Raw genomic sequence first — 10,977 nt, 5'->3', positions numbered from 1 at the left:
AGGGCAGAAGGTTAGACGGCGAAAAGAAGGGGAGAGTTGGGCCACGTCGTTATAGACGATGTTCGTAGAATGGAACGAAGAGAAAGAAAGAGAGAGAGAAAAGAGACAAAAGTCTTAATAATTCACGGTAACTCCCGAACGGAGCAACAGGGCTGGCCTTGAATGCAAAACAGTTGTGCTGTTCGGACGCGACTGTCCAGCATGTTAAACTGATGCGGCTGAATTTCTTTTTTCTCTCTCTACATTTCACATTTTACGCCCAAAAAAAAGAAAAGAAAAACGAAAAAATCAAATGCGTTTTCATGTTCACTTTGAATTCCTTTCTAGGCTGAAACGACAGTGAGACCAAACGCAACGAAAACGAAACGCTTTTAATGATAAACAAGTTTAACGAGATTGTTCGATTTGTACGGATAGGATGGTCGAAATAAAGGTGAGTGAAAGAGAAAGAAATGTCGAACACTTTCGACGGTGAAAACAAGTCGCAAAAATCGATCTCTCGTCGTGGTCACGGTGCCAACTAGTCGACTGGCAAACACGATCCTTTTGGGTGGAGAGCTGCTTTTTTATTTTATGGACAATGTATGGACAGTCTTTGGTGTCTGATACTGTGTGTCTTTTCTTCCGTTTTGATCCTCAGGTTGGGAGTTGACATTCGAGAGAGTTAAGAAGTGATAATTCTTTTCCCGTGATTCGAGTTTTCCTTTCTCCGTTCGCTCTCTTTTGTTTTCTATGGTACTTGATGCACGTTGTTTTTTTTTGTCGTGTTTCTCCTTCTCTATTTTACACTGCAGTCTATCCCTCTTTCTCTTTCAAGGAGAATCACGGTTTTATTTTATTCTCTCTCTTTCTCTAATCCTCGGCTTACAGCACTTGACGCGCAGTCAGCTGGCTCGAATTAGATGAAAAAACTGTTCGTGCGTTCGTTCGGGATTTCTCCCTCGGCTAAAAGGCCGATTGCGTTACATGTGGATAGTTTTCACGGACTTTGTTTATCGTTTATCGTTCGTCCTCAATATCAATGAAACCATATGCTAAATGAGTCGACGACCGTCACATTGGCAATTTTCCAATCGTTAAGGATCAAATCAAATCATCGTATTGTAACGCTAACCCAATTACTCAAATGCTTTTACGGTGCTGAGTCATTATTCATTTATGAGTATTTGATTGCCTTTAAACTCTAGTTTGATTTTATTTTATTCTCTTTTTATTCGTGAAGATTAAAAATTTTTGGAGTGTGAAGGTATATAACGTTGATTAGATGCATGTGTCATATTTGTTTAGTTTATTTGTTTTGAACATTTAAAAAAAAAACGCAAAAAAAAACGAAGCAAACCTGTTGTCCCTGCGTTTATTCTGCGCACAAATATGATTGCGCTGATTGGTGGAAATCGAAAAAAATAAAAAATAAATAAATAATAAAAAAAAACTGCAAGATAAACTCGTAAGATTTAACTGATAGAGATCCCAGGGTTCTTTTGACTACAGCAACGATTATATTCTACCCATATTGGTATTTGAATATTTTAAGACTTGTAATTTGCTCTTGAACGATCCACAATCGTGCGTATAGGAAGCTCTTGAAATAAGAGCATATACGCTTGGTATTCGGGTGGGGCCTATACAAGTGTTGGAACGTCACGAACGGCCTTCGACCCGTCTGATTCACGGTCACATCGAGCAGAATAATCCAAGTCTCTTCGTACATCTACGATGAATTCGTTTTGAAATCGCCAACGGCAAATTGACAACGACTCCACCCTACGCTTTTCGTAGAACGAAGACGTTAATTAAGACGTAGCTTAGCTTTTTTCTTGCGAAAGAAGCACGTCAAAGACAAGGTTGAAAGGTAGAGACATCAAATAGAACTTGGCCAGCTAGCCAACATATTTGATCCTGGTGGTTTGCCTTGGTACCCCTTCCGTCCACCTCCGATGGTTCATCCGCGTGGGCGTGTGCCCCAACCCGCAAGGGCACAGTGATGGCCACAGCCAAGTAATACGAAGCAGACTGGAACGAAGGTGACATCATCTGAAACGGTGAATACAACAAAATGATGTTCTCAAAAAGGATGCACTAGTCAAGGCTATGGTTCTTACAATAATCAACTAATTTGCGGTGATCGTAACGAGTAAATAGGAAAACATCACACATTGCATTCGTCATATCCTTGTGTGCAGAAGAAAGACATCAACGATCGTCCGGGATCCGATGTCTATAACAATTAGCCCCGCCGTTCGATGCGCGTCACAGGAGCTAGTGGATCCTGGACGACGCAATTCGGATTCAAACAAACAAAAGTGTGAACTATTCGACATGTACAACATTTTGAACGAGGATGTCATTTGTCTGCAGGCGAATCTTTTGTCGCTATCTTTAAATTTCTCGGAGAAATGACACCGAAGATGTCCAAACACAGCGGTGACGATCCGGCTCCCGTGGAGAGCCCACCAAATGGCGTCCGTTTCGAAGAATTGAATGGGTAGGACCGCAAAGATGTAACAGGTTAAAGAAAAAAAAGAGACAACTTCATACGGGGACTGTTGAAGCTTAGAAACGGCTCATTCAAAACAGTGTCATGAACCACGAAAGAGACCGGTTCGTCACCACGTCGACGTTAACATGGCGAATAATGCAAATATGTTTTCGCCATCAGTCAAATCAGAGGCCAACAAAAGTTTAGAAAAAAGAAAAAACTAATAATAATAATCCAAAATAAACAAACAAACAGGGAACCGTCGAGGTCGAAGAGAGTGTCTATATAGTGAAAGTGATCCATCACGCCACGGAAGAGAGAGGAGAGATCAGAGAAAGGCGTCTTTTCTGCGTGTTCTTATTGAAATTGGCAGTGCGTTACGAGCCGATAACGTTTTTGGCGTCATATATTCTGGCCCCTTCGCAGAAGCGTACCGTATAGAAACTGCATTTCGTTGGCGGCAATCATCACGACCGCCAACATCATCACGACCCACCTGCGTCACGACGAACCGATAAAAGCTGAACGAGTGCACGGCTTTTGGGACACCCCGTGTGGACTGGCACAATACAAGAAATGGCCCAGAAAAGGCAACCAAATGACAAGCGAGTGACAAGAAAAATCGAACTGCCAGAACAATCGCTATCGAAGAAAAGAAAACAAAAATTCGATAGGGACAAAAATAGTAGAACTGTGTTTGTTTTCGTGTTTATCTAAAGAATAGTATGGTCTTTTGGTTTTCTTTTCAAATCGACCACTTTCTTTCTGGCAACTCGTCAAAGTAAGAGGTTAATCTGCGTACCGGTATATGCAATCGCATTAAGGCAGCACAGACCGAGCATACACAGAGTTTTTATCAATTGTGGGCGTCGGTGAATAAATAATGAGCCAATTTGTGAAAAAAATGATAAAGAAAAATTTCCCACAGTTATTGGTCTTTACTAGAGTGAAAAAGGGAAAGGAAAAAATACGAAAAAAACAAAAAACAAACAAACAAGAGAAAATAAAGAAAAGAAATAGAAATGATCCAATAAACTAGGACTGGAAAAATAAGACAAATTCTCACCATTGTTCCTTCTTCGGCGTATAGGGCTTGTTATACAATATGTTACGGTTCCGCCACAGTGGTAGTTATTGTCTATGCATATGCCTTCGGATGTAGGCCAAAAAACATAACGAATAGCGGCATACTGTACGTATCTACAATCTATATAGACCCTTATTGTTCTTGATTAACGGCCAACGCTTGGCTCGTCAAGGGGAACACTTCGCGTTGATGTGCTGTCAATTCGTAGGTGAAGGGCGACAGCAGGAGCGGGAAGGAAAAAAGAGAAAGATCTTGACACGACCCTGAAACGAATTTCGGACGTGATTTGTGTGGGTTAGCAGTATCAAAGCAAAATCAAAGCCATCACCATCGTGGATTGGTGACATTTAAAAAAGAAAAAAATCTAACGTTTCGCGCGTTGGTTTTGTTGTGTTGTCAGGAGACCACGAGATGTGGAGGAAATCAAAACATGAAAACGGCCAGAGAAAGTATCGCTTATAATGACGCCCTTCTTTATGTTGACGACGCTGTAAACAGGGAGGACGGTTTGGGTAGCCAAAACAGGACATCGTTTGAAAACAACAAAAAAATTCGCTGAATAGAAAAGCTCGGGCTCTCCGGCTGTTTATTCTAATATCATCCGTCACTAGTGACCCCGTGTGATGGTCTTCCATGAATACTTTCATCGTCATTTATTTCTGATCTTCATTTGGACTTTAGACAGACGAAAACAAGATTCCATTCAAATTACACGAATGAAGTGTGCACACATTTGCATGTACGGAGAAACAACGAAAACGCGGCGTCGTCAGGGCGTCATCAGCATCATGAACTGATCTATATAGTTAATGGCCATTAGATTGAACCAGCGAGGGGTCCGTACAGACGTGTTGGGCGCATTCCTCTTGAAGCACTGCGTTCCTTGAAGAGAACGAAATGGCAAAAAGCGTGAAAGAAAGCAAAAAGAAAGAGCAAACGAAAATCATCGACCAAAGTCTTAAGCTTCGATGATCATTTAAAGTAATTAGGAAGCCATTACATGGCAAGGAAAAGAGCTCGCCATTTGCTAAAAAGAAAATTTTAGGCAAATAAAATAAACGATCGTATAGACTTTCTTCTTCTTTCTCCGGCAAAAGATTCTCTCGTTCATTTTCAGTAGCCACCACTATAATAAAACAGTCGCTCTTGTTAGTTATAGAGGAGGGGGGGGGGGCGAATTTTGTTTTGTTTTCCCTTGTAACTTGGGAAAGTTAAAGACTGAGAACTTTTTAAGAGGAAAATCGGTCAATACTAAAAATGGTCTGTGTTCCATTAAAAATAAAATAAAAAATAAAAAGTCTATTGGCTTTTTTGTGTTTCTGAGGGTGGCATCAAAATTTGCATGCAACTTTTTGTTATCTCACCAAGCCATCTGTCGACAAGGTGAAGGGAGTTAACATATGCAGGTGAGTATACGTAACGAGGCCCTTTCTTTTTTTCTTTTTGGATGGGGGGTTCTACTTTTTCTTGAGCCTCTTACTCGAACGTTATTGTCTTTCGCTTTCCACGGACAGAGCCATCAACATCGTCCAGATCAGAATTCGTTTAAAAGAAAAAGAGAACACTTTTTTTCGTAAAACAAACAATGAAAATATAGAAAACAAAAGCGACGACAATAGAAACATTTAGCAAACCATCGCAAAAAGAGAAGGGAGGGAGCTGTTTTTACTTTATACCACAGGTATATATTCAACTTTATTTTTGAAACAATTATTCTCTTGTTCTCCATATTAGAACGGCCGTTCTAGAAGTAAAGTGGGGGGGGGGATGTTTTTATGTGTTGATTCATTTCGATTTGTTTTGTTTTCTGTTGACGTTACGGTACAATGCGACCGATCCGCTTGTGTGTGATCTGCACGGCTGGAAAGTAGGTTATGAAGGTTTTTTTATTTTTTATTTTTTCCTTTTTTTTTTAAAGAGAAAAATACATGGCCGGTTGTGGCCTGCCGTCTGGAACCCACCAGGCCAATGTCTAGTATAGTCCCCAGTCTTTTCCCCTGCATCTATCGAAGCTCCATCTCGCGACTCCACGTTCGAGGCGCTGCTGTGCGTTACGTGCGTGCGATCTAAGTTTCGTTCCCTCATTTCGAGTATAAGCGTGTGACTGTAAACGACCTACTTTGTTCCGTCTTAACTAGCACATGAACATATCCACCCTAAATCCCCCCAATAAAAAAAAAACAAATGAAAAAGCTCAAGGAAAAAGAAAAAAAAAGAAAGGAAAAAAAACGAATGAAAAGGAAAAAGGAAAAGAGAATGAATGAACGCATCCTTTTGCTGATAATGCTAGCCGCCATTTACTATATAGTTTCTTCGTTGTGACGAGAGATGAGGAATGTCGCCCAAGGCCTAAAGAGCCTGTAGGAGAACATAGCCAACTCTAAGAAGAAAAGAAAGAAAAAAAAAATATATATATGGTAATAATACCGTAAGGGCTGAGATGCTGGCACGCGCACGGGACTTGTTTGATTTGTACCGTAACGCGCTCGCGGGTTCTTTCTCCCTCGTTGCGTTCTCTCTTTCATCACGGCCCGAAAGACATCAGAGACTTTGTCAATGAATATTGTTATCTCTTATTGATGTAAGTTGTGCTCACTGAATGCTCGGCCCCGGGTTCAAGGCTGTGGACTTCTACATCCGTTCGTCATCACCTCCATTCTTGGGCTAACTCTCTCTCCCATTCGCTAGCCGAGTCTCTCCGTTTAATATTCTATTGTTTTCTCTTTGCCGTAACATGTCGAAACCGCCCCGACGCCTCGGCCACAACCAGTTTCGTTCATCGTATTTGTTTGGGTGGGTTTTTTTTTTGTTTTGTTTTTCTTTCGTCTGCCTTTAGTTCTTATGGTGTGGTGTGATCATCATTTTTGGGAGGCAAAACAATAGGTTCGGATGAAAAATCATTGAATTGCAATCATGAAAAAAAAAAAATCAAATAAAAATTGCGTAATGAATAGAAAATGTGGCGGTGTTTCGTACTTGGCGTGAAGAGGTTTCCAATGCGCAAAACTCTAATCAATAATATGCGATGAGCAAAAGAAAGAAAAAGGAACAGAACGTGGCTCTAACACGGTACACGAATAATTGTCTTTTGCGGAGGCTGTCTGACACGATGGCGCAATATAACCGAATGATGGATCATCGAATTGACGAAAATGCTTTTTGTGAAACACTGGGTCGGCCCATCCTAATGGATATTGAAATGCCGGAGCTGCACCTTTTCTTTCATTCTTTCTTTCTATTTCTTGCGGCCAGATTTTGCTCGGCGGGAGAGGCAATTGTCGGCCGACAGACTCAGCGAACCTGATGCACACAGACACCTGGAGGCTCCTCTTGGAGTGCTACATAGGGGAGAAAGATGGGTTAGGAGAGTTAAAAAAAGTTCCAATCGGCCGGAAGTCTATTTGTCTCTCCATGACTGTTATCTGCAGCTGTTTCTGTTATTGTTGCTTTTTTTTTCTCTTCTTTTTTATCTGACTAGTCAAAACTTGGAAGGAAAAAAAAAGAAAAAAAAGAAAGGAAAATGAAATAAAAATGCTGGTGGGTAGAAGACACGTGGACAATTGGACGTGGCCAGGGCGGGAACGCAAGTTGATTTAACGAAGCGCAAAAAATCCTGCGCACCACTGCACGTCCGTTCGGCATTTCAAGGTTAATGTCATATAATACAGTCATTGAAATCCATTAGTTTGGAAATCCTTTCCCTCTTTCTCGTGTTCAATGTGCTTGAAATACTTCCATTCGTCGCTTTCTTTTTTTTTTTTTATTATTATTATCTTTTAGCTGATAATGGCTTGACATTAACGACATTGGTTACGAGACACTCAAATGGATTTCGGAAGATGGTACGAAAAATCTTGGCCTTCTTAACGGATGCCACACTCTTTTCCATTCAGTTCTGTTCTTTTAACATTTTCTCTCTTTTTCTTTTTGCCTTTGCATAGTTTTCGTGCTATTATATTTGATGTCTCTTATAGCTCGGTAGGTTCAAATCCGCTGAAACACTCCCCATGTTCGTTTGCTGATTACAAAGCAACTCTTTTTTTTTTTGCTTCCTCCAGCAATCGGCTGAAAGTATATGCTTTCAGCTATAGTATTAAAAAAAAAAAAAGGATTTCACAATTTCCCCATTCATTCATGCAGGTGTTTGACAGTAACGCACGTGTCGGGACGGCTGGCCTTCCAGCCATTAGAGTTGTAAGACTGAAGATCGTTATGGCGTGCATTGAACTTAGCAGCATTCGATTCTCTTTCTCTACAGTCTTTTCTAATCGTCCCTTTTGCCTCTACAGTTTCATTACTGGGTCACGTTGAGGGAGCGACTGGTCACTTTGATGGATCATTTCTGATGATGACCTACCTACCTATACCAAAAGAAATACGGCATCTACCTACTTCTGGGCGACGGACGCCTCAAATCCGTGCGATATATCGTCACGGAACGTCGGGATACATTCGTTGCTGACGTTGCCAAATCCGCTTAAGGGAATTCGAAATGTTTGCGCAAAATGATAGGGAATCAATTTCCCGGGCGTCTCAGGAAATACCCGTGTTTTGCCACAACAGCATGATCGGCTAGTTGAGACAAAGCGTCGGTTAGCCAAGAAGAAAAGAACGAAACTGATGAAAGATGTTGGCCAGGTGTGACGTAATCGAAAATGGTACTGGTCTTTTTAGATTCGATTCTCCGTAGACGGAAAATTTTTGGCATTTGGATCTCGTGGAAAGATTGGGGTCGTGGGCTGTTTTTTTTTGTGTTTCTTTTCTATATACGTGTCTAGCGTCTCGTCCACTGCCGGACGGGCGTAATAGAACCAGTCTTGGAAAGAATGATTGAGAGATACAGTAATATGCAGCATAATTTTAAAGACAGAAAAAAAAACAAAGAAAACAAGGACCAAAGAAAGACTTAGGCTAGTAAGAAAAGAGCGTGAAAAATAGGCAGAGAGGTCAAAAAACCCCCTAGACCTCTAACGAAAAGAAAAAAAAAAAAAAAGGGCCCCAATGGGATGAATTATATTGAAACGAGCATCTCGTTGCGGCCACACAACTCAACAGTTTCAATGAAAATAACTAACCCCTTTTTTTTTCTGTTTTGCTGCAAATACAAGTCATAAATCTTCTTGTCGTCGACACATATATTTTTCCCTCTATGAAAACACACACGGCTTGTACAGAAATATGTACAGGGCGCATATATACATGGGAATGCGCTGTATACGGTGTGTAAACACACACACACGCACTATACACGGCAATCACGAAAACGCATCCGGCGGAGCTGTGCAACAGCCGCTGGCCGTGAGTCTACCGTATATAAAAACTGAAACTCCGTCAGACGAAAAGATGCTCTCGCCTTGAACGTGAATGATGTATTCTTTGCTGTTGGATTTGCGTTCAAGTGGTTCGGTCAGCGGGGAGATTCTTTCCCAGCAGTTGTTGTTTCACTCTAGAATGCTACTTTCCTCAGGCCATGTGTTCTTTTCCCTATACCTGATGCTGTGTTACCAACCCGTGATGAAGTGCGTGTCCATTGAGGGCTGGATGGCTCTTATATCCGCAGTGGAAGAATCTCAACATTCAAAACGTTTCTTTAAAAAATCAGCTTTAAAAAAAACAACAAATGATCGTGTGCTGTTTGTGAATTTCATGGAAAAATAAACCATTGGCGCATAAATATTGACAGACAGCTGGCGTTATAAGAGGACATAGCGTGACAACAAGGGTGAACTTGCAATGTCTTCATCATGGCTCCTTTTCTTGTTTTTTTTTTACCTGAGTGCTGCCATTGACTTGATGGGCGGGCGGAGGAATTTCGATGCACGAAAGATTTCGAGTTCATGACGTCCCATTTTCTTTTCTCCTCGTTTCCTCTCACTTGTCTTTTGGACCTTTTTTTTGTTTCCCCTCAATTTTAATACCTCCCCTATACGCAAGGGAGATGGGGTGATTGCCCTACACCGTACAACCACAGAGGGGCGATAAAACAACAAAGAAAAACAAAAAGAAAGAAACGAAAAGAAAATGATTACACTAAAACTTAACTTATCAAAGGTAAGATGTAGGTGCGGAAGACGTGCCGGAAGCTTTTAACTAAGGCAAGAAAAGACGGAAAACTATATGCTGAAGATAGTGATGGCGTATCGTTTTCTCTTCATATCTCCATATATCAACAGCGAAGTTTTGTACGAGGCGTAATTTTAATGGCAAACGATTTTTTTCTTGCTTCTCGTGTATCCTTGAGTAGTAAAAAGATGGTTGCTCAACACAACAACAAAAAAAAAGGAAAAGAAAAAAATTTTGGAACCCGAGTGGGGGCACAGATACGTAATGGACCTCCGTGCTATTATTATTATATTCTTTTTTTGTCTTGTTCTTCTTTCCGTGTTATTGCTCTCTGTCTCTTTACTTGCCGTATTTTTTTTGTTCATCTACTCCGGCATCGTTGTTTCACGTTCTTCCCCATCTTTCATCCGACTTCGTCGAACACCCGCCCTGATGATCATCGGTCATCACTCACCATTTCTTGTTGTTGTTGCTTCTTTGTTCTGAATTCTGGATACGTAGCGAAATGATGATTGCGTGGGTAGTCAGGTTCTTCATTTGTTTTGTGTTTTTCAGGAGAAGCAAAGAGGGAGAGCCATCAAAGAGCGAGAGTGAATCATTTGCTGCTCCTCCCTGATTGTTTTTCGCACAATTTGCGTAGCTGTGCCAAGAACAATAGCAATCAACCCAACCTGCCAGAGGTAACCGAGTATTTTCATTTGATTTTATAACGTATAGTTGTTGTACTGCATGCAGGACGTAAGTGGTAGATAGTCAAGGTCAGAGGTGGAAGGAACAAAAAAAAACAAAAAACAAACAATAACACAATCGACAATAGCAATAGGATGTGGGTGTTGTGCGATTCTTCGGCGTATAGAAAGAAGGGCCTCGGCTGATGAAAACAAGCCAGATCGAAAGGTTATTTTATCATACAGAAGAAGCGGAAGGTAACGATGGAAGAAATAGACAACATGGCACGGATAACAATAAAACAGGGAGGGAAAATGTTTAGGTAAATGGAAGAATTGAAAAGAGATGATAAAAAAAAATATTTAGATATTTAGATAACAAGGAAACGAATGGGTTTTGCATTTTTTTTTTTTAAAGTAAAAAGAAGAAGAAGAAAAAAAAAAGAGGTTCGGCAGCAAGCGACCGGGAGGAGGGCAATTCTCACGCGATCCCATTTGCATATACGATCCATATAAAGTATAACGAAAATAGTATTTGATAGACAATTCAAAAGCGGCTGCCATTGACCGAAAGAGTCGGAAGAGGTGGGAGTTGAACGCGTTGCTTTAGGGAAACCAATCGTCAGGATAGAGACATGAATGAATGAAAGAGAAGAAAGAGAATAAAAGAGTTCAAGGGC

Source organism: Daphnia magna, linkage group LG3 (genome assembly GCF_020631705.1).
Source record: "Daphnia magna isolate NIES linkage group LG3, ASM2063170v1.1, whole genome shotgun sequence".
In the NCBI taxonomy this organism is placed as follows: Eukaryota; Metazoa; Arthropoda; class Branchiopoda; order Diplostraca; family Daphniidae; genus Daphnia; species Daphnia magna.
Note: the sequence above shows the minus strand (reverse complement) of the source record.